Source organism: Numida meleagris, chromosome 7, assembly GCF_002078875.1.
Source record: "Numida meleagris isolate 19003 breed g44 Domestic line chromosome 7, NumMel1.0, whole genome shotgun sequence".
In the NCBI taxonomy this organism is placed as follows: Eukaryota; Metazoa; Chordata; class Aves; order Galliformes; family Numididae; genus Numida; species Numida meleagris.
In genome coordinates this window covers 12,180,052-12,205,097 of record NC_034415.1, presented here as the reverse complement: position 1 = coordinate 12,205,097, position 25,046 = coordinate 12,180,052, and the positions used below count along the sequence as shown (strand labels likewise).

The window sequence follows — 25,046 nt, the reverse complement described above, 5'->3', positions numbered from 1 at the left end:
AATGCAACACTTTAAATGATCTGCAAATGTAAGACACTGAAAACAGAACATAAGTGTATAGCCTAATATTAGTTTTGCAGACTTGCTGTACATATACACAATAAATGTATATGTATAATTTTAATATCATTGTCCAAAAAAGTAATGTGGCCAAGAAAAGCTATATAATTTCTTATATTTAGCATTAGGAGGTAGCTGGAGAGGTTCTGGACAGTCTGGTGCTGTCATGCATATCACTACACATTGGAATTATCAAGACAAAGCAGTTATTTCAAATAAAGTATTCTTTCTGTCCATCCTAAGAAAAAAAGAACAGAAAAGAAAGAATGCATGATAGAGTGCAATGTGCATCAGAGTTGGCAATGGAAATAGTACCTAATTTTCAAATGAAACAACATAAAATTGCTGAGGTCTATTACACGAAAATGTCACTTTCTTTGGTTACCATTCTACCACTTTCAGACTGATGCTTTGTTTTAGCCTAGAATCTCTGTTTTATCTCCTGTAAATGTACTCATGTTATGTCTGTGTGCTGTAAGATGACGATTATAAAGACTGTGCAAAAAATCAAATGAGTAAGTAGAGATAGTAGGCATACAACTTAATTTAATTTACGCTGTATATTTATAGAACCCTCAGAAGAACTTGCTACAAAATCATTCATTGCATTTGAAATGGAACAAGAATTCCAGTTTCATTTAAAGGGATTTTGTGATGAAGGTTTGTAAAGAACCCAGGAAGTTCAGCTGCCATCTCCTGCCTTTTGATTTTCTCTTTTGAAGAACTGCTGTCCTCCACGTGCAGAAATCCAGGCCTGGTCACATGGTCACACAATGTAACAGCACTCTTAGTACTGTATTTAGCTTCATAAACTAGCCACAGTGGTCCTCTTCTCCCTAGAAAGCAGAAAGATGTAAGGGCAGTGTTATTGCTCCTGTAGTAAACCATCAGCAGGTGTTGTCCTCAATCTAACTCAAGTAACATTTGTAGCCAAGAGCTCAGCATTTTCAGCACAGCAGCGTGTCAGCTGCAAAACTTCTAAAATCATAGAATCATAGAATTGCTCAGGTTGGAAAAGACCTTCAAGATCATCAAGTCCAACCGCAACCTAACCAATACTACCCTAACTCTAACAACCCACCACTAAATCATGTCCCCGAGCACCACATCCAAACGGTTTTTAAACACATTCAGGGATGGTGACTCAATCATCTCCCTGGGGAGCCTGTTCCAGTGTTTAACAACCCTTTCTGTAAAGAAGTTTTTCCTGATATCCAACCTAAACCTCCCCTGGTGCAATTTGAGGCCATTTCCCCTTGTCCTGTCACCTGTCACCAGCCAGAAGAGACCAGCCCCGCTCTCACTGCAATCACCTTTCAGGTATTTGAAGACAGCAATAACGTCTCCCCTCAGCCTCCTCTTCCCCAGACTAAACAGCCCCAGTTCCTTTAGTCTCTCCTCATAGGGCATATTCTCCAAGCCCTTCACAACTTCAGCCAACTGTCCATCAGCACACCAAGGTCACTTTTCATCAGGCACCTTTCCAGCCACTCCCCCCCAAGCCTGTAGGGTTGCCTGGGGTTGTTGTGACCAAAATGCAGAACCTGACACTTGGCCCTGCTGAAACTCATATGGTGTACCTTGGCCCATTGATGCAGTCTATCCAGGTCCCTCTGTAGTGCCTTTCTACCCTCCAGCAGATCAACACTCCCTCCCCAACTTGGTGGTGTCTGCAAACTTACTGAGGGTGCATTCAATCCCCTCAACAAGGTCACTGATAAAGATGTTGAATAGGAGAAACCCCAGCACCAAGCCCTGGGGGACACCACTCATGACTGGCCGCCAACTGGATTTAACTCCACTGGCCACAACTCTTTGGGCCTGGCCATCCAGCCAGTGTTTCACCCAGCAGAGCACATGCCCATCCAAACCACGGGCAGCCTGCTTCTCCATGAGGATGCTGTGGGGGGCAGTGTCAAAGGCCTTACTGAAGTCCAGGTAGACCACATCGACAGCTTTACCTTCATCCACTAAGCGGGTCACCATGTCATAGAATGAAATCAGGTTTGTCAAGCAGGATCTACCATTCATGAACCTGAATATTGCATATTAAACTAGCTACAAATTATGAGCAAAGTGTTTTCTAGGAGATGTTCAAATGCTTAAAATTGACTGTGGCAAGATACAATGTTGGGATTTCCTGTTTGCTCTGAAGGAATAACAGAAGAGACTGTACAACACAAACACCAATGCTTTGCTGTATTGAAAATTATAGGTTAGAAGAGATCACAAGGATTTCATGAACAGAAACACACGTCTCTGGAGGGAACAGCACAGCTATATGTTGAGGTTCTGTGTGCTTACCCCTGACACATGCCTAATTACCATTCTTGAAAAATGTGCACCAGCAGTATCACTCCACAATTTTGATGGGCCATTTTCATAGTCCTGTTTTGTTTGTTCTCTTGATTGTAGTACTTGCAATCAGAGATACAGAATAGCACGAATATAGAACACTCAACCTCCAGGAGCAATTCTTTTTTAATTATTTCATTTCTTTTTTAAAGTAAGAGTCACATTCAACTAAAAGAATGTGAAAAAGTATTATTAAGCTGCATTTTAAAATGTTTGATGGCACCACATGCTGACTCAGAAATTCCTCTCCTTTAAGCATATACAAAGTACAGGTAAATGCTTTATTACTGTGTTGATAAATGTACCACATCATTCTGTTCCAGAAAAATTTCACATAAGCCTTTTTTTAATATATTTTAAACATAAAATTCCAATACATCTATTTAGGAGAGCAATCTTAGCTGCTGTAGTAAAAATAAAAATAATTACACTACTTTTGAACTTAAAAGTCCCGTGTGGATATTAAGCAATTTGTCTCTATTGGCAAGGTCTGGTTTTAGTTTGCACTGGAGAATAAGTAGTAGCAGGTATCTTACTCTTTTTTCCATCAAGGTATTTTCCCCTTCCTGTTTTATTACACATATGCTAGATGAGAGCTTAGCTTCTCTGTCAATAGAGATTGCAGACATCATTCACGGATGCTACTGCATGGTTTGAGTTTGATTTTATCAGCCAGAGGAATCCATCAGACATCTGTTATGTGTTAGATCTCTCAGGACTGGAGAGTTAACTTTCTCTGAAACTTGCTCTCCTCCACTGAGCTGCCCTGTGTAGGTTTCACAAGAGTCAGTTCAGCTCTACAAACTAGGGCAGCCAACTGCACAGTAAGGGAGATCTGTAGAGCCAGAGCTTGTCACCGCAGCAATTAGAGAGTCAGCTATTCCAGAAAACACTTGAACTTGTGAGGGGAGCAGTGCCAATGAACTTTAAATGAAAACCACTGGAGCTGCTCAGCTTCCAGAACCTATCTCAAAGTTGGGAATTACCATCATACAGAGGTACAATTCCACTTCCAAATGCTCCCAGCACAGAGGTAAGGCATATACAAAGCAGGTGTGAATGTGCTATAACCTTCTGTTACTGCACTAACTCATAATATTCCATGTCTTGAAAATGCTCTGCTATGTGCTTGCATCCCCTGAGACTGTGTGGCTACCTCTGCTGAAGCAGTTCTGAAGGGTTGTGTTAAAACCCAACTACCTGCTTTGGTGGCCAGTACAAACCAGAAGACCTAGAGCAAACAGCCCCTGCGCAGTGATCATCCAGTCCTCTGCCAGTACAACCAAACAGTGCTCCAATAAGACAATCTGGTTTTTTTCCACAGAGATTGCACTTCTCTATCACATAACCAAAGCAGGTGTTGGTTTCTTAGGTGACTGAGTCAATCATCCACGGTCCAGATATTGGCTGTTAAGCTTTTCATTTGAAAACTAATGTGTATGTGGCTTGTATTTCTCATTATATTTAGAGATGTATTCTAAATTCTATCTTGGAGACTGCAGTGGTTACAGATTAGTTTTGGTGACAAAAATTAGCAAGGTAGACTTGTAGGCAGTAGGATTTTCTAGAAGAATTTACATTGCTAAGGAAAAAATACATGATTTCTGAGTCCAAAAGGGTCAAGCAGAACTGTTTATCACTGATGCCACACAGAAAAGATTTCTGAGCTGATTTATTGTATAGCTTATGAAAGATCAGCACATGAACACAGAACACAATAATTGTCTTCTTTTCTCCTTCCCACAGCCATAAACCTAAATCTCAAAAGCCACTGCTGAAGTGAGGGATGAGATGGAAAGGCTGAACTCTGACTCCATTTTCAAGGACGGTTCTGTTGCTACTTAACCCAGGAATTTTCTCAGTCTTCTGTTGCATTCTATGCTGCCATCATCTGGTTCTTTTCATAAAATGGACATTTTATAAGTCTTGTCTCTATGCCTGCATTTTTCCCTGGGCAAAAATATTCAGTGCTTTTCCTGACGACATTTCACAGTTAGGATTTGTCTTTCTCCAAGCAGCAAGCCATTCTCTCCAGCTACCACACCCCCAGAGTGAGGCAGACAGCTCCTTCTTGGTGAAGCAGACAAATCCCTTTGCCTAACTGAGCTCTCAGTATAGAGAGGGGATGTTGGTTGATAGGTCTTTTCATGCTCAGATCAACTATTCTGATGCCAATGCCTCTCAACCATCCATCAAAGATTTCTTGTTAACAAGCTAGTTACCTGTCATGGTTTTATGATGTTTGTTATTGGTATTCCACATCATAACATCATGTAGAGCACTGGGAGTTAAACAGCTAATGCTCCAGTTCCGTGGATTGTGGATATTTCCGGGTACCTGGTTCACAGAAGAGAAGAAGAACTACATACCCCAGAGGACTTTGCGTTTCCATTTTCCATTCAGAAGGAAAGATAAAACTGTTTGCAAGTCACAAGGTGCTCCCTCTTTTTCCCTTTCTGCTTGTCAGTGTCTGACCTCCCTAGCCATTTCGTCTTCAGCATTAGAGTAAGGCCTTTAGTTTTTGGACACTCTCTCTCTCATTTTATTTGATTTATCAGCTTCAGACCCAATTATATTGTATTATATTGTGTTATCTTGCATTCCAATAACTTATTTAGTAAATTAGTTTGTTTCTCCTCAGATCGTTGCCACTGTTTTGTTTTTAGGCCCATCTCCCTACCTTTCCCCTTTTCCCCTTTCCTAGGATGTGGGTCTGTGGGTCCCCTCACCCCAAAAGTCATGGAACTGGGCCAAATCGGCCCATGAACCATTGACATTACCTTTAGCATGCCAGCCTCCAGTGTCCTGACTGTTGTCTTACTTGAGGAATGCAGATATCTGCATGTTGCACTTGGGTCAGGGCCATCCCAGATATGTGTATAGACTGGGAGAGCAGCCCTTCTGAGAAGAACTTGGGGGTCCTAATGGACAAAAAGCTGGACATGAGCCATCAGCGTATCCTTGCAGCCCAGATGGCCAACTGTATACTGGGCTGCATCCAAAGAGTGGAGAGGAAGGTGATTTTCTCCCCTCTACTCTGCCCTTGTGAGGTCCCATCTGGAGTACTGCATCCAAGCCTGGGGCCCCCAGCACAAGAAGGATGCAGAGCTGTTGGAGCGGGTACAGAGGAGGGGCACAAAGATGATCAGAGGGCTGGAGCACCTCTTATTTTATAAAGGTTGAAAGAGTTGGGCTTGTTTAGCTTGGAGAAGAGAAGGCTCCAGGGAGACCACATTGTGACCTTCCAGTACTTGAAGGGAGCTTACAGGCAGGAGGGGGATTGACTTTTTACATGGTCTGATAGTGATAGAACAAGGGGAAATGGCTTAAAACTAATAGAGAGGACATTTAGGTTAGATGTCAGGAATAAATTCTCAGAGGGTAGTGAGGCACCAGAACAGACTGCCCAGAGAAGGTGTAGAATCTTTCCAGTCAGCTTACACTTGGTCCAAAGCCACACTGCTTCAAAGAGATCACAACCTTCACCTCCTTCCCTTTCAACTGGCAACCAAAGCACTGTGTAAAGATTCAGAAGCGTTGATGTGTCTGGAAGTTTTCTGATGGCTGATAAAACTCTCAGTGAACATGAAAGCACTATCATTAAAGCAAACACAGGGGAGGAGAATACACAATGAACTTTGCTTTGTCTCTGGATTATAGCACACCACTGTGGGTCCTCCAGAAAATCTTTTCTCTTCCAGCTCTTCCAGTGCCTAGGATTTGTGTTTACTCTCTGTTCTTCATAGAAGCCCTCTGGTCTCTGCCCATGTCAGACAAAAGTCTACTCAGCAGAACATGCTCAGCTGCTCCCAGAAATGTTGCTGCTTTGTCTACCTGCCAAAGGATTCACCCAACTTGTTATGCAGGTAGCAAGGACAAGGAAGCAAGGTTGCCTGCTGACTGGCTATACCCTACCTGACAGTGCAGAACAGAAAGACTCCATGCTGCATAGTATGCTTCTGTTGTACATGAACTGCAGACTGAACTGCAAACCAACAACCACGACACATAGCCTCTGCCACATAACACATCAACTTGGCTAATGCTTGCAGTTCTTTACAAGACACTAATTGATCACCATAGGGAGATAACAGCATGGTGTAACTGGGAGACATTCCAATATGCTTTTCTCCATCCTTTTTTTTGAACCGTTGCCCGGGAGAGGTAGGTTGGATAAGGCTCTGTTGGAGCTTGGTACACACATTTTTTCAGAGTACGGGAATTACTGCATACCATGTAAACTTTCAGGCCTGTAAATTAGAATTAACAAGTCTTGGGGCAAACCAGAAAAAAAAAAAAAAAAAAGGCATATTTTCATACAGACATTAAGGAGAGACAAAATTCTCTCAAGACAAAGCAAAAACAGAACCGGAAGAAGAAGACTTGATCTTAAAACTTAAAGAATTGCTGCTTGCATTTAAATCCTGCAGCTGAATCCTGAAGAATTCTTTAGAATAAAAACTGAAATTAAATAGAAACTTATTTAATGAACAAAATAGAGCTGTGGCTAATATTGGATATGCAGGAATCACCAGGTATTCTGCCTGAGTACTAACTTCAAATGACAGTATTCTGAAATTTTCAGATTCTCTATTTACTATTCATTTTTGTATTGACAGACCAGAGATGGGGAAAACAGGCTGGAAGATATGAAAGCTGAATCCAATCTCCATTTTGAATTCAAATCTGAAATAGACCTGAATCAGACATGTCCTGAGCATTGCTGTGTGCCTCCCCTAAAATGTTCCAGTGACCTAAGTATTACACTGAATGCCTCCCTCGTGAATCCTGGCAGAACTGGGCTGAGGTTTTCAATTTCCCAATTTGGGAACTGGCAGAAATGGAAATGGCCTCTCAAACCTGAAAGTCCCAGTCCTAAAGAAGCAACACAAAGAGCAAATGCACAGTTCTGTAAATATATACTTAAGTAAGCACAGATACATACTGGAGACTTTAGGAAATACATTACATTCAGGTGTTCAGGTGTTTGCAGAGGAAAAGCAGGGAGTTTCTTTATCAGCTGTATATATAATCTCTAGTATTTATTTCATACACAGCCAATTTTCTTAGCCTTAACCTACAAAGCTTAGGAGTAATAAAGACATAGTGAAGCAAAAAATGCAGAGATCAGTTGTGCCACATATTCCTTTGCTTGTGGGTTAAAGAAAACAAAGCATGCTTCACTTCATTTTTCAAGCAGGCTGTTTGTGTTTCTGGAGAGTGCTGATGCCCTGTGGTATCTGAGGAAGATAGCATTAGGACTGTACACACTGTATTCCTCCTTGCTTTCTTAATAAAAGAATAATGAGCTCAGTGGTGCAGAAGCAACACAACATGCTGCTATGAAGGAGACCTCAAAGCCCACTCCACTGCTTTACTGGTGTATATTAAAATTAATGAGTTTCTGCTACAGAAGGAAAGAGGTGTCCTTACATGGGAATGAGATCTATGATCTATGTATTGTAGCACAACTGCTGAGAAGCATAGAAATCTGCACAGCTCAGTCTCAAAGAATAAATTTCTTTTAATAGAAGGAAAGTGAGGATGGACTGAAGATTCTATGTATTAAAAGAGGAGGTAGGAGAGTTTTCCATTTGCATCTTAAACACCTTCCTATTAGTAAAGAGTGGAATGCTACTATAGCTCTCTTTCCCATCCCATTCGTATAGCTAACAGAGCAAAAAATTTGCAGTATTGAATGCCAGTCTGCACCTGAGGCTGCTAACTCAGCCAGTGTAGCCACAGTTTAATGGATCTCAATTACAGAGCCCTTATTTTTGTGTATGGGAACATCTATGTGGAGGTCATCACATTTCATTAATAATTTTGATTAACACATCCTTCACAGTGGTTTTGAGCTTGCAATGCTTCCCAATTAATGAAGCAAACTTTTGAAGAAGCTATTAGCTTGGTACATAGTACAGTTACAAAGTAGTGCTGTTTCATTAAGACAGCTCAGTGTTATCTGAAAATTTTCAAGGCTTCATCCAGCTGCAGAGGAGTTACTAATACACCGCTACACTAATATTTCTTTGAGGCTTATTTCCTACCTCAGAGTTCCAGCAAGGAACAAAATGACTGTTAAACGTCCAGAAGCTGAAGTTCAGGGAGACTGGCATCCATCAGATCTTTTATTTAGAACACTGTGGTCCTGACTGCTGTTAGGGGACACCCTGCCTATAGACTGATACAATTTCAGAGGGAGAACTTGCAGCCTTCTTACTGAGGACTCCCTACTCTTTGTGACTCATGCATTTGAACATCTAACATAGCATACTTTGAGGGGCACTGAACCAACATCAGACATCGTGAGGCAGCTCTCAGAAACTGGGTGCTTCTGCTGTGTCTCAGTTTGAGCACTTTTGCAGTTTCCTAGACTAAGGCAACTAAAATAAGCAGTCATTTTTGTGAAATATTTGAAAAAAAAGTCCTCTGAGTTGAGTGCTGAGCCTGTCCTGTCACCATTTAAGCCTGGAGACTTGGGCCTTTGAGTTGCAGAATACAAAATCTAGCGAAATTCAATTCTAAATGCAGTCAGAGCTACCATGTTTTGTATCTGAACAGCACATCAAAAATATGGCAAGTTCAGCTCAAACTATTTTTTGAACAGATCTTCTAGCTGGAGAATGCTTTTACCATAGGTACTGTACCTAAATATTTGCCTCAAATCTTAAGGAACATCAAATTCTTTCTTTAAGTGATAGAGATACATTAACCTCAAATATCAAAGCTAGATTCAACCATACTCTAGAATTCCAAGTGCAAAATCCTGGTAAAAATCAGAAAACCTGGACCACCTCAAACCTTCTCTGAAGCGTCCTATAAGCAACAAATATTACTGTCTTGTTTGGGATCAAATATCTTGAGCAATTCAGAGTTGACAATTTTGCACATTCTGTTTCAGAGTTCATTACAATCTATGGGAACTTTAGTTGACCTTTTGTAGAGGGAAAATAAATTTTAAAAAATAAACACATGAAAAAAAAATAAACTTGATGAAGCATCAGCAACTGGATCTGCTAATGTGGGCACCTTTCAAATATACCTTTTTATTCTCCTGTGGCCTTGATTTGTGCCTGGAATCTTTGCTATGTCACTGACTTTGAACTCGGTGTTTTCACAGTTTATCTGTCTCAGCCTGCAAACTGCTTCTGTTCTAATTTAATCAGGTTCAGCCTATTAACAGTATGATGTAAAGGCCAGTTATTTTGCTTATCTCATTAAAATCCAGAAATTTGCTACACTGCTATGGCATTAAACTCCAGTCCATCTAGTGGCATTCCATTAGGACTGCATTAGTTCATCATTACTGAAGTTTATTTTTCATTTAGACTTGCTGGCATTCTCAAAGAGATACCACATGAAGGAACATGACATTCAAAGGTCAGCCTCCATAACTTCTTTTTGAAGGAAGTTTTTGGGAACATAAGAAAGAAGATGAAAATGCATCCCAGAAGGTTCCAGAGACGGTTATTTACATGGCATAAGAAAAGAATGCTCCTTCTGTCACTACCCTGTTGCTTGCTGGCAAACATCTTTTTGTGTCTCTCTCTGCTCCCCTGCTTTCTTAGGATGGACAAGCCTGAAGTTAAGCTCCAGATCAAGTACCTGGGAAATTTTGGAGAAATCTGATCCCCAAAACAGCTGATTCCATCTTCTCTAGATTCTCTAGGTTTTGAATTACCCCAACACTGAGCATCCTACTGTGTATTTGGTAAAACCTCAGACTTGGCTCTGGCAAAGAACAATTTTCTTTCTCCTTCTCTCCCAAGACAGAAAAAATGCCACTGGATGTGGCAAAACAAACAAACAAAAACATACAACAACAACAAAAAAACAACATATTAGCAAGGACTGGACTCCACTACAAACAGATCTGTAAAATGGAACAGTTAGCACTGACTACCTGACATCCTTGCTATACATGTGTTTGGGGGTTACCTCAAACAAGAGCCTATCAGGTCCTGTTACGGACTGAATGCACTTGGTGAACATCAAATGTGGTCCTGGGACACAGCGTCCTCTTCAGATTCATCTGAAAGAGACCTGGTGAAAGCACACCAAGACTGCTCCGCAATGTGAATCAAAGCATGTTTGGGACAAGCACAGGACAAGCAGATTGACTTCAAAAGCGCATTCCTGATCCAAACTAGAACACCAATCTAAGCACACTAGAAGAGCTGTATGAGATCCTAACAGCTGAACATACTGAGGAATAAAATATATTTCTCACCATGCCCAGAGATTCATCCCTGGAAGTGGTATCAGAATGAATCTTCCAAGGTGAGATGAAGCTATGTGAAAGACAAACTAGATGGGCAGGGAGTTTTTTTAATTAGACATAATGCAATAAGGCAATTTGAAGCAGTTTTACTCCCTCTAAAATAAAATTTGCCTATAAATTTTAGTTGAACAAGAACAGATATGTGGCATAAATCACAAGGCTGAGCACTCAGAGGTGTGTTAGCCTACATGTGCTGTTTAGAAACTAGCACTCTAGTGTCTAGTGGTTGGCGACCCTGCACTCAGCAGGGGGGTTGAAACTCAATGATCTTTGAGGTCTTTTTCAACCCAGGCCATTCTATGATTCACTCCCTTTCTCCTGGTGTCACGGATCTTCCTCCGGTGTTACTTGAACTACAGAAATAAATGAGGTTTTTTACAGGCTGAAGACCTTTACCACTGTCAGCTTGTCCAGGCTTTGTCACACAGAGTTAACCAGAGGTATTTTGTTATGCCTAGGGAGAAATAAGATTCTTCTGTTATTCAGACAGAAATGAAAACAAAACTTCAATGAAATCTATTTTCAGCACTCTACAAGAGGCTGGAAAATATTAGCCATTGTATATATATTTGTATATAGAATAATAGAATTATTAAGGCTAGAAAAGACTTCTAAGATCATCTAGTCCAACCGTCCACCTACCACCAATGTTGCCTGCTAAACCACATCCCTTAGTGCCACATCTACACATTTCTTAAACATCTCCAGAGAGGGTGACTCAACCACCTCCCTGGGCAGCCGACTGCAGTGCCTGACCACTACTTTGGAGAAGTTTTTCCCAATATTCAACCTGAACCTCCCCTGGCACAACTTGAGGCCATTGCCTCTCGTCCTATCGCAAGTTACCCAGAAGAGTACGACCCCCACCTCACCACAACCTCCTTGCAGGTAGTTATAGAGGACTATAAGGTCTCCCCTGAGCCTCCTTTTCTCCAGACTAAACAATCCCAGTTCCCTCAGCCGTTTCCCATAAGCCCTGTGCTCCAGACTCCTCACCAGCTTTGCTGCCCTTCCCTGGACACGCTCCAGGGCCTCCATGTCTTTCTTGTAGTGAGGGGCCCAAAACTGAACAGAGTTCTCAAGGTGCAGCCTCACCAGAGCTGAGCACAGAGGGATGATCACTTTCCTGCATCTGCTGGCTACACTATTTCTGATACAAGCCAGGACGCCATTGGCCTTCTCAGCTACCTGGGCACACAGCTGGCTCATGTTCAGACAAGTGTCAGCCAACACTCCCTGTTCTTTTCCTCTGCACAGTCTTCCAGCCACTGTCCCAAGCCTGTAGTTTTGCTTGGGGTTGTGACCAAAGTCCCATTGGCCTCAGCCCAGCGATCCAGCCCGTCCAGATCACATATTTGTTTGGAAATATTTACACACTTAAGAAGAGCGCAACCAGATTTCTATTGCTGCAAATCAGATTGAATCAGAGCAGCACATCAATCTCAGATGAAAGTCTGGCACTACTTCTTGTAGGAAAGTGACACATAGGAAATGACTCAGTGAGGGTGGTCGCTTTCACACACTACAAAATTAAACAAGATATTATTAAAGATAACACATAAATTAATAACAAGAATACTAATCTGAGAGGTGATTCAGTGCGAAGTGAATCACTCTTTATCCTCTTGAGTGGCTCAGTTCTGAATGATCGAAGATAATATTTTCAAATCTGTATCGATTTCCAGTCACGATGTGCATTTGCATTTCAACACTGTCGTCACATACCCCTATTTCAAGGCATCTAAATACGTACAGCTCTTGACTGAGCTGGATGCCATTTCATGCTGACATATATATATTTTAAGAGATCATAAAAACAGGTATGAGAGAAAAATACTCCAAACCAAGCTGCTTTGTTTCTATCACAGTGAGAAGCACAAGTATTTCAGTGGATTCGGACAGCTGCGCGCTGAGGCGTCAGGAGTTAACGACAAAGCTCGCCGGCGCTGCGCCATGCCCGAGGACACGGGCACGCGCCCAGCCGGGCACTGCGACCCCGCAGCAGCGAGCGCCGCGGGACACGGGAGCGCCGCCAGGGGGAGCCGGCACCGCGCCGCGCCGCGGGGCTAGGGGCTCTTGCGAGGCCAGGCCCGCGCTGCAGCCGCGCGCCGCCGGCACGCGGAGCAGAGTCAAACGTAAAGAATCCGTTTTAAAGGAAGGTCTCCATAAAGGACACTGCCCTGCGCCGGAGTTCAGAGATTTACATTACCGATTTCCCAGCCCTTGAAACTTTCACTGCGGGCGGCAGAGGTCACTCGATACTGGCCGGTGCCCAGCCTGCCTGCGTCCTTAACTCTTCATGCTTACTGAAGCGCTTTTCCTGTCTTTTCAATCTGTCTAGCATACAACATGAATATTTCAGACCGCATATTCTTTTGGACAAGTGCTCTGCAGATTGGTGCAGACATTCTGTTTTGGAGGTGCATGCTGAACCCTCCCAGTCTGAGCTGTGGCCCCAAGAGCCAGGTGTGGCATCCTGGCAAAGGTGGAGGCACATTTCCTTTCATTCTTCACATACCACAAGATCTGTAAATCAAGGTGTCGTGGAAGCTGACGCAGGAAAATCAAAGAGTTGCCCTGAAATTATTGCCTTTAAAGCAACTTTGCATGAAGCAAAACATTGATTCTGCATCCAGTATAGCATATTCATCATATCTGCAAGAAAACTTAGCATTCCTGATCACAGAAATTCAATTTTAGAATGCATTCACTCTGACTTTTCTAGAAGACTGTCAACATATATAGTTCGTGACATGAAAGTTTATCACTTGCATTCAAAGCAACTTTTATCACCTGCCTAACATCCAGCAACTACAGTAAGTCATCACACTTTACCTCACCCACTAATTTAGTTAGGCTTTGTCCAGAACAAAGGGCCCCAATAAATGCCAAAGTAAGGGCTACACCCACTTACAAATCACACAGACCCAAGTTTCTTATGCAGCAAGTTAAATATTTACTAGAATACAACCAGCAAGCAAATCAAGTAGGTCTCTTGGACAATAAACTGATTTTTAAAGGAAGTATCTTTAGCAAGTATTTCTTAGACCCACCACTGCCATTTCTAAAATATCTCTTTCTGTCTGCTTTTCTTCACAAAATGGTCAGACTTCACCTGAATGCATGCATGAATAAAGCGCAGTAACACAGCACCAAGTGGATTTCTCTCAGACTGTACATCTTTCGGTCCTCTGCCATTTGCAAAGTGGTAGTGAGAAGTGTGACATCAAAATACAGGCTGATGCTTTTGTTTCTGAACACCGAAGACACAAAAGGTAAGATCCCCACTTTAAAAATCTGTTTGGGCTGTATATCAATGAAATGAAATCAAAATCTGCCTTTCCATTGTATTTTGATTCTGCTCTTTGTTGTACTTTTCTCTTTCTTACTAAAAGAATTCCTGGCTCATACGTGAACAATTATGTTGTGAATCTGGATTTTGAGTTCTTATGTTTTCAGATGTGGGAGGACAGGACAAGAACAATTTGGATTAATCCAGAACAGCTTTAATGTAGTAGGTAGCATTTACTTCAAAGTTAGAACTAAACTAATCTTAAAATATTGGTGTGACTGTAACTGTTCTAGGGAGACAAGCAAAGCAGAGAGAGGGGATGGAAAGACAGGTGGCAAACAAAAGACGGGAATGTTAAAATGTAGCTAAATTTAATCCAGCTGTTCTAAACCTACTTCTGTTTGTCAAATCATACAGAATTATTTCAAATAGAGAAGAATTTGTGGTCCCTCAGGGAAGAAAGATTACCATAAAACAGGCAAAAATGACTAGGGTTAATTATAGCATCTGATGTCAATAGTTTTGGTAGAGAACTGTGCATATTTTATATACATAAGCAGATGAATTATGACCCAGTTTAGAATTTAACAAATTCCTCACACTTTTTTTTCCTTTCTCACTAGTTTAACTATAGCTGTTATTGTTTTTTATTTCATTTAAATAATGCATATTGCATAATATATGAAGTTTTTCCTTGAGATGCTTAGGTACAAAGTTAATTAATATGTTCCTACATAGATTACTATGGATTATATCTGCTCTAGGAATGTAGCATCTCAGTTCTGCTATTAACACACCATGCACAATGTAAGAGAAACTGAAATTACTCCACAAAGGGATCCAAGCACAGAAGGTGAACAGATGCAGTGATGAGAAAGGAAAATCAAAGTCCATAAACAAGAAGTGTGAATTACCAGCACACTTTGCCAAACCCTGAATTAGTGATAGGTGTGCTTACATCGCAATTTTTGCTCAAGAAATGGACATCTGCATTATCTTAGATCAGTGAAGATATAGTTGTGTACACAGTTGAAGCCAGAAATGCAAAGAAGTTATAAAAATGTTAAAATTATGAATAAGAATTTTAAAATGCATTTATAGAAGTCATTAACACTAATTAGTCTGGAATAAAATCACTTATTTTTAGAAATGATGCAGAAAGGAGCAGATAAATGGAGGAAGGTAAAAAATTCCTAATCTGTTTACATCTCTGTTGAAAAACAAAGAAGAATTCCAAAATAAATAGAAAAACAAATATATAAAAGAAGACTTCTGCTCTCACTGTCAAAACAAGCTGTTGCTATAGGGGGCTGTTGAAATCTATGACTCTGTATTAAGAAGGGGACAAAGTAGTTATTTCCAGAATTTTCAGGTATAATTAAGACATAATTTTTGTGTAAGAATTTTTTAATGTTTCAGAATTCAAGCCAATCACTAATTGCTACAGATCAGGCTAAACCCCCTCAGAGAAGGAGAAAGGGCAGATTATTTCATATCTACCTGCTGTGAGGCTGACAGGGCTTTGTCAGAAATATCAATGCTGGACTGTGTGTCATGGCCAAAGAGTTAATAGACATCTTAGTACCAGCTTGGTTCTCTTTCAGAATGGCATTTCATTTTTTTCTAGATTTGACAGTAACCAGCAGTTGAAATAGAGTTTAAAGTACTGAATGCTCACATTAGAGGTACGAAGACTGTACATTAACATGAAAATGCAATGTAATGCTTGTGTTCATGTTAAAACATTCATTTAACATATTTGCAAAGTCTGTGGAGTTTAATTTGCCTACACGTTAGAGTTGTTCTAACCTGCATTTAAAAAAAAAGAATCGAGGACATTGTTTTGTCAACAGGAAAATTAGCACAGCAGAAAGAGGGCTCTGTAATCAGCAGAGGGAGTCAGCCACTTTCAGAGCAATTCATCAGTTTCAAAATGGTGAAAGTGCCCTCCAGAGGTGCCCGTCTCCACTTACTGCACGCAGCAGCAATCCAAAACCTAACTTAAATCCATTATAAACTACAGAAATTTTCATATGGAATTGGTGGAATGACACTCTCCAACAAAATCCTAATCAACATTGGTACATAATTAGTTTAATCTCAGAATGTCCACCTCAACAAAAAACTGGTCTGCTGACTTCATCTGAGAAGTTTTAAGCAGATGCCACTGAACAAATAGTGAAGATTTTCACTGATCATGGTTGTATAAACATCGTCCACTTAAAAAATGAAAATAAATCTAACTTCAGGCAACTTCTGCCTTCAGAGAAAGCTGAAATCAAATTCTGGAAGCTTCAGTCCACAAGCTGCCACTGATACCTATCCTTTCCTAAAGAAAGGATGCCTGAAGTTGTTCCAGTGGCTTATCTGGTCCTGCTGGCTGAAAGTCATGGTAAATTCATCACAGAAGTCCAAGATCTACATAAGTACAGAGGTTTTCCAGTTTTTCAGCAGTGATCTAGTGTCATTCCTTTTCTAATTTTCTTCAGAAAAATGTTTTTTAAAAATCACATCTACAATTATCTCCCATGGGTAGTGATATTCATTGGCGAGCCCTGACTCCCATAAAGGTTAGCCTCAGACTGGCCCCCTAAAGCTAATGGATTCTCATGTAAACTGCAACACTTTAAATATAACACACAGTGTTGATTCACAGTGGTTTTGTATCAGAAAAGGGAATGTTCAGAAGGATTAGAAAGGGAAGATATTCCATGTATCAATCTCCAGTAGCACACTAAAACTTTACATAGCAATGAAAGACTTTATCTAATACACACCTAGGGGATTTCATTTCATTTTGAAGTTCTGAAAGAGTTTAACTGCTACTGGTATGTCAAAACAGATATTTACAGCAACAGGATTCCTTGTGGGATTGTGTCATAAGTACACAGAATGTGGCTATATAGAGCAAAAGTCAGATAGCAAAGAGCAGAGCTGTGATTGCCTGGCACCATCCATATCGCCTTCAGAATTCAGGCTAGGACTTGTGTAAATCAGTCACAAACGGCTGCGCAACTGATAACAAAGCTTATCTGTGCAAAGAGCAGCAAGATCCTGTATAATTTCACTAATGTAAGTATTAGGAAGCAGCAAAGAAAAGGTGTAACAGGTCACACCATGAAATCTGAAGGTAGAAGTGTTCAAGGGAGGAAGGCTTTGCACTGAGAGAAGTCTGGATTGACTCAGTGACAGTAATAACAGCCTAGATAGACTGTGGTCTATCAATGCACACAATTTCCAGCAGTGCTATGTAGCTGGATTTAGTGCTGGTGATCATAGTTCAACACATATCCAGCTGTTTCCAGCTGGTAATTTCTGTAAAAAAACAACAGGGTAACTTCATGGAGGCATTGAATCAGAGTAAACTGACCTGCACAACACACGCTCAGGACTACAGATTCAAGAAATCTTCATCTATTTGTTTAAAGACACTTCAAGTTTCGGAATTCCAGGTGGAATTCACAATCTGTTATGGAGATGTACTGTCAGATTCTCCACCACAGTACATTTCCATACAGGGCTGTGAACAATGTCATTCCTAGCAAACATCATGAAGGTGTAGTTGTAGCTTTTTTATACCTATAGCAGTGAACCTTCACTTATCCTTTTGGAAAGGTTTCCATTACTTCCACTACAGCCAACACAGTTCTTTCATTTTATTTAATACTGCTTCTGCACACCCTAAAATAACTTTCATACTGAATGCAAAATAGATTACATGAATAAGTATCCCAAAAACTAGATAGTAAGCATTAAGTATGAAAGAGAAACCTCTAATCAGTAGCACCTATCTATTAACCACTAGCTAGGAGGATTCAATGATCCCACTTCATATGTTGACTGAGAGGCACTGCAACAGCATCAGATTACCCAGCTCTTATAAAGGAATATTCCTAGCATATGAAGGTCTCATCCTTAAATAGAGGATAATGTTTAGTCCAACATTTAGAGGGTGTAGAGAAGTGCAAACAAGTTCAAAAGTATTAGATTATGGATTCATTGTGGTATACATTGAACTAAAACTCAGTGATGCTATGCTATCACCCTAATTCTTCAAATTCGTATAATTTTCTACTTTAGACAAACCACGAATAGAAACAAAAAAAAACCTGCATGAAGATTTCTGGACAAATTAAATAATGAAGGAAGATGTGAATTTTTTCCTGGTTTATTGTATAATATTGTACTTTAGCCTGTAATGAAATCCCTGAAATGAGCATACCATAGCAATTTTCAGGCAATTAACAAGTACAGGAAAGGTTTTAGAGGGATCATTGACAAAGCACTTGACAGACCTTCCAGCTAATGTTCTTAATGAGAACAAATAGGTAGAACTGAACTTCTCAAAATCTGTGCTGAGGGCCAGGTATCATGTGGCGGATGACCAGTCACTCACTAATCCTGCAAAGCAACTATTTCTAGCAATGACATAGCCTATACAAATATGCAAATAAAGTTATATGAACCTGTACTTCATGCTGGTTTCTTTATTTGTTCTTTTCTGGCAGTTGTTACATAAAAGTTCCAAAAATGTGTGACTAGCTTTGTGATATATAACACTAAGCTAAAATATAAACTATTTGTTCAGTTGATATTTCCTTTTTCTACTCTGGTTTTAAGAACAGAGAGATTATATCAATTATCATATTTTAATACGTAATTACAAAATCTGGTCTATCTAAAGCTTGTTACACAAGATTGGAACATTTTTGTGTGTCCTCTTATAGCTTCATTTCTGTGGTTCTGTATTTTCAAACTGAGGTATTTCGAATCTGCGAAATTGCTTTAACTGTAAAGTTATTCCATACAATAGATACATCTGAGAAATCGCTCAAGAGATCAGAATCCTATATCCTTAACATAAAACTGTGCTGCACTGTGGCTGTAGATTGCAGGAAAAGGATGAAGCCAACAGGCATGCTGTTTTGGGAGGCCTGAAAATACTGCCTAGAGAAAAAGAAAGAATAAAAAAATAAGCCAGATTTGTAACACCATGAATCCCTGGCCCGAAAATTACACAAGGCCTCTCTTTTGGTAGATTGCAAATAGCTCTGGCACTGCGTCTATAATACCTAAGCATTGCCATTCATAGAACAAGACCAACCAAGTGTACATCAGGACACAGGCTTAGAGAACTTTGCACTTTGACAGCTCCACATGGAGGTGGATATGTGGCTCCCATGCCCAGTTCTAAATTTCTGCTGATGACAGCAGCGGAATTTGGGTGTGTATCCATTCATCTTCCATTCCTCTATCTAGAATGTGATAAGGCCAAGCCAACAATTCAGGCTACAGTCAAGCTTCTTCCTTAAATGCCTTCCTTTCCTGTTTGCTACATTTCCTTTCAAAAGGCCATCTCCTGTGGGAATAAAAAGCTCAAGAAGCAAAATAAGAGAATAAATTTCTTCATTTCGTGATTAGATGTTTAGAGTACTCATCTTCCATTACATTCCCAATCTTTTTTCAAGCTCACAGCTATTTCAAATACATGTTTAAGATCTGGGCATAAATAGTGTTTTGCTTCTATATTTGTAGTAAGATCTTATTTCTTTGTATACAAAGATTACAAATATTTTCCATTTTCAAACAGATGGCAGTACAACGTGCTTCATTCAGAAGAAAGTTTCCATTAGTCTGGAAATAGCTAATGTTGGCAAAGCTAACTGAGGAAACAGGGACCTGGAAAATATAGCACTATTATGCGAAAGAACAAAGTGGGAAAACAGGCAAATAATTTTCTCCAAGCTTGAGTTTGTCTTTCAGAGTTTCAGTGTGTTTCAGTATTCACCTGCTGCATGGACTGGAATGTCAAGTATTTGGAACTTGCTGTAGGTTGTAAGTGATGTCAGTCTTGTTGGAACTATTTGATGCTGAAGTCACAGTATTGGGCATTATCAAATGAAAAAAAAAGTTTGACAGAAAATTGAGAAAAGGCAAAAACAACCCTTTTCAAATGCAGCTTTTGAACAGGCAGGAGGGTGACTCATGATGAACAATGTAAAGCCAAGCTAAACACTGCACTCAACTAGAGAAAAGTTCTCAAAATAGATTCTCCTGCCAGATTCAGCACAAACAATATACTAAGAAGTTCAGACTTTAATACAACTATAACTCTTCTGACTTCAAAATTATCCGAAGATTTAATCTGGTAATAGCTGACTAGCCAGAAAATGAAAGCTGAAAGACTCTCTCCCCTGTTGCAATGAGTACAGTGCTCCCAGCTGACTGCAGAACAGCCAGGCTGACGTGTGTCTTAACTATCATTTGACCACATGCTTCTGTTAGAAATTAAAGATTTCTCTTTTCCAAAAACTGCTTGGCAGATAATTTCCCTGCAGAGTAATTCAATGTAGCAAAGCACATTAATGCAGCTTGACTTGAACAGGAACAGATATATTCATTTATAGACTTAATTCTTAGCTGCCATTTCCCATAAACATTCTCTATTTCAAGACATTAAGCTTGACCTTAAATCTGTCCAGACATAGCTTGTAATTATGTTTTGAGCTACAAGTAGTTTATTTCTTGGTGCTCTTTGCCACCTCAGCCTTTACACAGTTGAGATCACCATGCAGTAGGATTGCTCAGTAGAGTCCAAAAAGAGTCAGCAAATTCTTTAAGAGATTGCTTATACTGGGACTGAGAAATAAGAAAGTTTTCTAACTACTCCATATATATCAAGATGTACTTTTACATAGTAAAACAAAACCTAAACCATATCTACAAACATATGACTTAAGAACTATATTTTAGGGATGCTTATACTAATAAGGAACAACTGCTGTTGTAGAACGTGCACTCCAATCTATGCGGAACTGAGCATAGTTCATCCTCTAAGTGAGATTTTTGGTTGATGCTCAAGAATTTTTCTTTCAAAACAAATTTGTTCTTTCCATGAAGTTTACAGAAACTTACAGAAGGTCATACAGAAATTACCTTCTTTGAGGTGATAATTGAAGTGCAGTAGAAACTGGTATTTCCAATATACAAGGAGCTTTTTGAGGGCTCCTCAGTGGAGGATAGATAAAGGTTGTTTATTATTCCCAGCATCCATCAAAGTAACAGACAATGATACTCAATCTTCCTTACAAAGTCAATGCTGAGGAGGATAAAGTTGGTGTGTGTGGTGTTAGAAAGATACAAGAAAAGTTATTTTAGAAAACTATCCCTAAGAGACTATGAATGAGCTAAAACCTAACTTATCTGTGCCACTGAACATCACTTCTAGTTTTCAAGTCAGTTTTGAACATTAAAAGAGTAATGTTCTTTTTGCTGGCTCCCTTGGTGCAGATGAAATGCTAAACTGTTTAGCTTTCCCCTCCTGCAGCCCAAGCTTGCAATATCCTAGGGGATGTTAAAAAAAAAAAAAGAGAGAGAGAAATTAAATTGGACAGCCAGGCCTTTCTTTAATGAATTTGATCTCTCGAAATAATTAAAGCCACTTTTTCCCCTCAAGAGTTTGTGCTGTAACTCAGGAGATTAAAGCCCTCTGAAATCTCATGGCAGTCAACCGCATCCATTGCTCCTCACAAATGGCAGGCCTGATTCTGCACATTATTTACAACGCATGTAACAATGAAGAGAAAGAGTTAGGCTATATCTGAACAGGTGATCAGACATAGAGGATCAGGCTCTATGTAATGAGGATCAGGTTCCATATAATGAAGCCCTAGCCACCTTGATTTGTTAATACTAATTTCGCTGTGTTGCAGGCTTGAAGGATCAGGATCAGTAACTGCAATGTGTGTTAGCACTGACATGGCTCTCAAAGCCATGCTTTACAAGCACATATGGACTCCTCCTTAGTAACATTAGTTTCATCCAGGACAAAAACACACAAAGAGAATTGCTAGTACACTCAGGAAGAAGAAATATCATGTCAGGACCTGAGAAGAGGGAGAACTATCTCTTAAAATCCCAGCTCAAACAGTGTCTTTCTGCTCTCACCAAGTTTTATGCAGTCTGATGATTGTGTCATTATGTTGTTTCCATGCTTAACCTACTGTGTCATCGCTTCTTTACCTGCCAGAACACAACCCGTCTCTCTTCATAGGCAGTACATACCCTGCTAGGACCTGACAAAACGTGTAGAATCTACTCATCCACTTCAGACAGCTGACACGTACAAGACCTAGCAGGTTTATCCTTGGAGCAAGGCCAGTTTCTGTCCTTCCTTTTTTGAATGTTCTCCCTTTACTCTAGCTGAGCAATACTAGATGTGCTGTTGGTTACCCTTCCTCTGCTCTTACTTCTCCTACAAACAATGGTTGTTGGTGGTTTACTCTGTTGTTATTCTCACTGATGCCACACCGACTTCTGCTCCATGTCCATCCTGTAACTGAATTTATGTGTCAGAATGAGGTATCAGCTGAGCAAGCCCTGCCTCATTCCTAGCGTGGGAACAGAACTGCTGATCAAAGAACTTTCGCGTTGTTATTATGTACCTGCCCTTGGCCAGACAAAAGACCAACCTATGGGTCATGAACGCCACTTCTTCAGAAACTTACTTTCTCTCACATCAGTCAGTCTTTTTTCCTAGAGTTCACCAGAATGTGATTCTCAAAATCTCTTCCCTGTTTTATATGTTATGAATAAGATTTCTTCCAGAATTTCAAGCATGATCTATTTCAGAGGTTCCAGACTTGTTAAGACACATTCATAAGTTAATCACTGAAATGAAAAGGTATTAAATATAAAATGAAATCAAAGCAATCAAGAGGAAGTAGTGGGCTTCCTGTATATTTTTCTTTTTCTTTTTTTTTTTTGGTCTGTGATGCCCTTTTCTGGGGTTACTTTTACTAAAATCTCACACACTGTTAGTACAGCATCCTAGCCAAGTCTCCTAACACCAGATGTTTTTCAGTCAATTCCTTCGACTGTTCATAAGAAACTTCAGTTTACTCTCATGTAGTGTCTGTTCAGGACTATGAACCACCATGCCCTATCTCTCCCCCTACATTTTGTAACCCTTTAGGCAGTACTCTGTGCCCTTTCTCAAGAGGGAAAATATTTTGGGGAAAAAAATACTAAGTGCTATAAAACAAGTTACTCTCTAGAATAAACAGACATCGGAGCTTAAAAAAATTGTTCTAAAATGAGTTATACGGTTATATTAAAGCAAAGGGAGTGGAAGTCCAAGTAACTCCTGATGATCTTTGATCACACTAAGCATTGAATCATTATGTTATTTAAGGTAGATTAAATACTTGTTTTCTAACAGCACACTTTGCCCAGCACAGATAAAGTCTCTAACATTATTGGAAAAGGTAGCACATCCACAACATCACAGATTCAAAGATAAGCCTTTATGAAGGCCCCCTTATTTTCTAATTGTTAAGATCGCTGCAGATACTACTGCCCGTGCCAGGGTTCACAATCTAGTATCTTGAAAAAGACTGCAGATTGCACTCTATCAGTGGTCAGTACTTTCGATGAAGGAGGGGGTAGTTACAGAGATGTGCCTAAGAAAAAATTGTAATATACACTTTGATATGCACCTGATATGCACAGGCAACTAAAGAGGTGATGTTATCTCTTCTGCTCAATATTATAATGCTTGTGCTGTATATACACCATACAATAATTATCACTGACTACCACTTATCAAGATGGAAGGAATTAAATATCTGACTAGAAGCTCAGAAATTGAAGAGTCACATTTTTCTTTTCAAAAGCTGATTAACAGCGCCTCTGAAAACAAGAGAACTTGTGGTGGCTCCCTGCTTGAATAGATTATTGTTGCACAGAGAAAGAGACCTTCCCCACTGCTGACAGAGGCAGTTTCCAGAGCTCTTCTCTGTTCAGAGCTCACTGTTCTGGGTCTTCAGAAAACAGCCCATAAGTGTCACAGGAGTTGACTGAGTACTATTGAAAATCTGCCTATGTGCTGAACCAGATGCATTCAAGCAATGCTTTTGTAAGGAGCAGTTGTGCCTGCTGCAGCAAACAGCCTTGTCACAAGGATTAAACTGAGGCAGTGACACTGCTGCAACTTAGCCGAGATGGAACTTCTGCCAAGTGAGAAATGCTATCCCTTCCAGGCAATTCTTCTTCAAGCCATTGGGCTGACCCCTAAGGAAACCTTGAGTACTAGGAGGCTCAGGATTTAGCAGAAGCGCTGCTTACTAGGTTGCATCTTCTGCTCTGTATCAGAACAGCCAGGGACTCTTGCAGAAGCTATGACTGAGGAGAAATGCTGTGGCAGTCCCCATCTCAACCTCCAGTCTCTCAGGGTGAAAAATGCTACTCCTCATCACCAAACTAAGCATTGTCATCTGCTAGTGCATAATGAGCCTGGTTACTGATTTAGAAGGGCACAAAGACAAGATCTGAACTGTAGCCCTCAATGAAGACAGCCTGCTATACACAGTCTCAGCACGCAAAGAATGAAGAAGTCAGCCAAGCCATACTGAGACATTTTTTGAGAGGTACTAAATCATGACAGGACCTTCCCTTGGCAAATTGACAGGAGCAGGTTGCATTTAGCAAATGCAGTTACTCCCAGAAAAAGAATGGTGATATCATAGAAAGATTAGCATAGGAGACCGTTCAAGGGCAGATCACATTTGCTAATGATGACTATAGTCTATTAGCCTGCTGCTGGATCTAAGCCATGCAAAATAATTCATGAAAAGGTAAGTTATGAAGACCAGAAAGGCACAGGAGCCCATTGTAATGGAAATAAAATAAAAGAGAGACCCTTTGAAACATATGCTGCTCATACTTCATGGTAAGCACTCGTTTAAGACTTCCAGGGCTTTCAGCAGGAATCAAGCAGTTGTTTCAATTTTCTCCTGGGCTGGGCTATCCTTTATTTTGGTAGCAAAACCTTGGCAGTATGTCACTACAGCCGCTGTCAGTTGCAACCTCTGTTTTGTACGTGTAAGATAGAAGTGTGGTTTAAAGGGATTTCTTCAATGTCTATTTTATTAAATGAGTAACTATCATTTTAGCTAGATACTGAATAATTCAGATTTCATTCAAATTGATGTGCTCCAGCTAGTCTTATGATAATATAATGAAAAGTCACACTGTCCTTACACTTTCATTTCATTA

The 25,046-nt window shown here is 40.1% G+C and overlaps 1 protein-coding gene and 1 long non-coding RNA gene across 4 annotated transcripts in view; one reads left to right on the top strand and one right to left on the bottom strand.

Annotated features, from left to right (window-relative positions):
- LOC110402491 overlaps positions 606–25,046 on the bottom strand; it is a 54,143-nt gene continuing 29,702 nt past the window's right edge. The window contains exon 2 of the long non-coding RNA XR_002441123.1: positions 606–896. This is a non-coding gene — a long non-coding RNA (uncharacterized LOC110402491). The remainder of the gene's footprint in view (positions 897–25,046) is intronic.
- Positions 13,587–25,046, top strand: part of PALMD (palmdelphin) — a 49,982-nt gene continuing 38,522 nt past the window's right edge. For 2 of the 3 annotated variants that reach the window (XM_021404617.1, XM_021404614.1), the window contains exon 1: positions 13,692–13,974. The gene's annotated coding sequence lies outside the window, so the exon portion shown is untranslated. The other variant, XM_021404615.1, reaches the window with a different exon arrangement.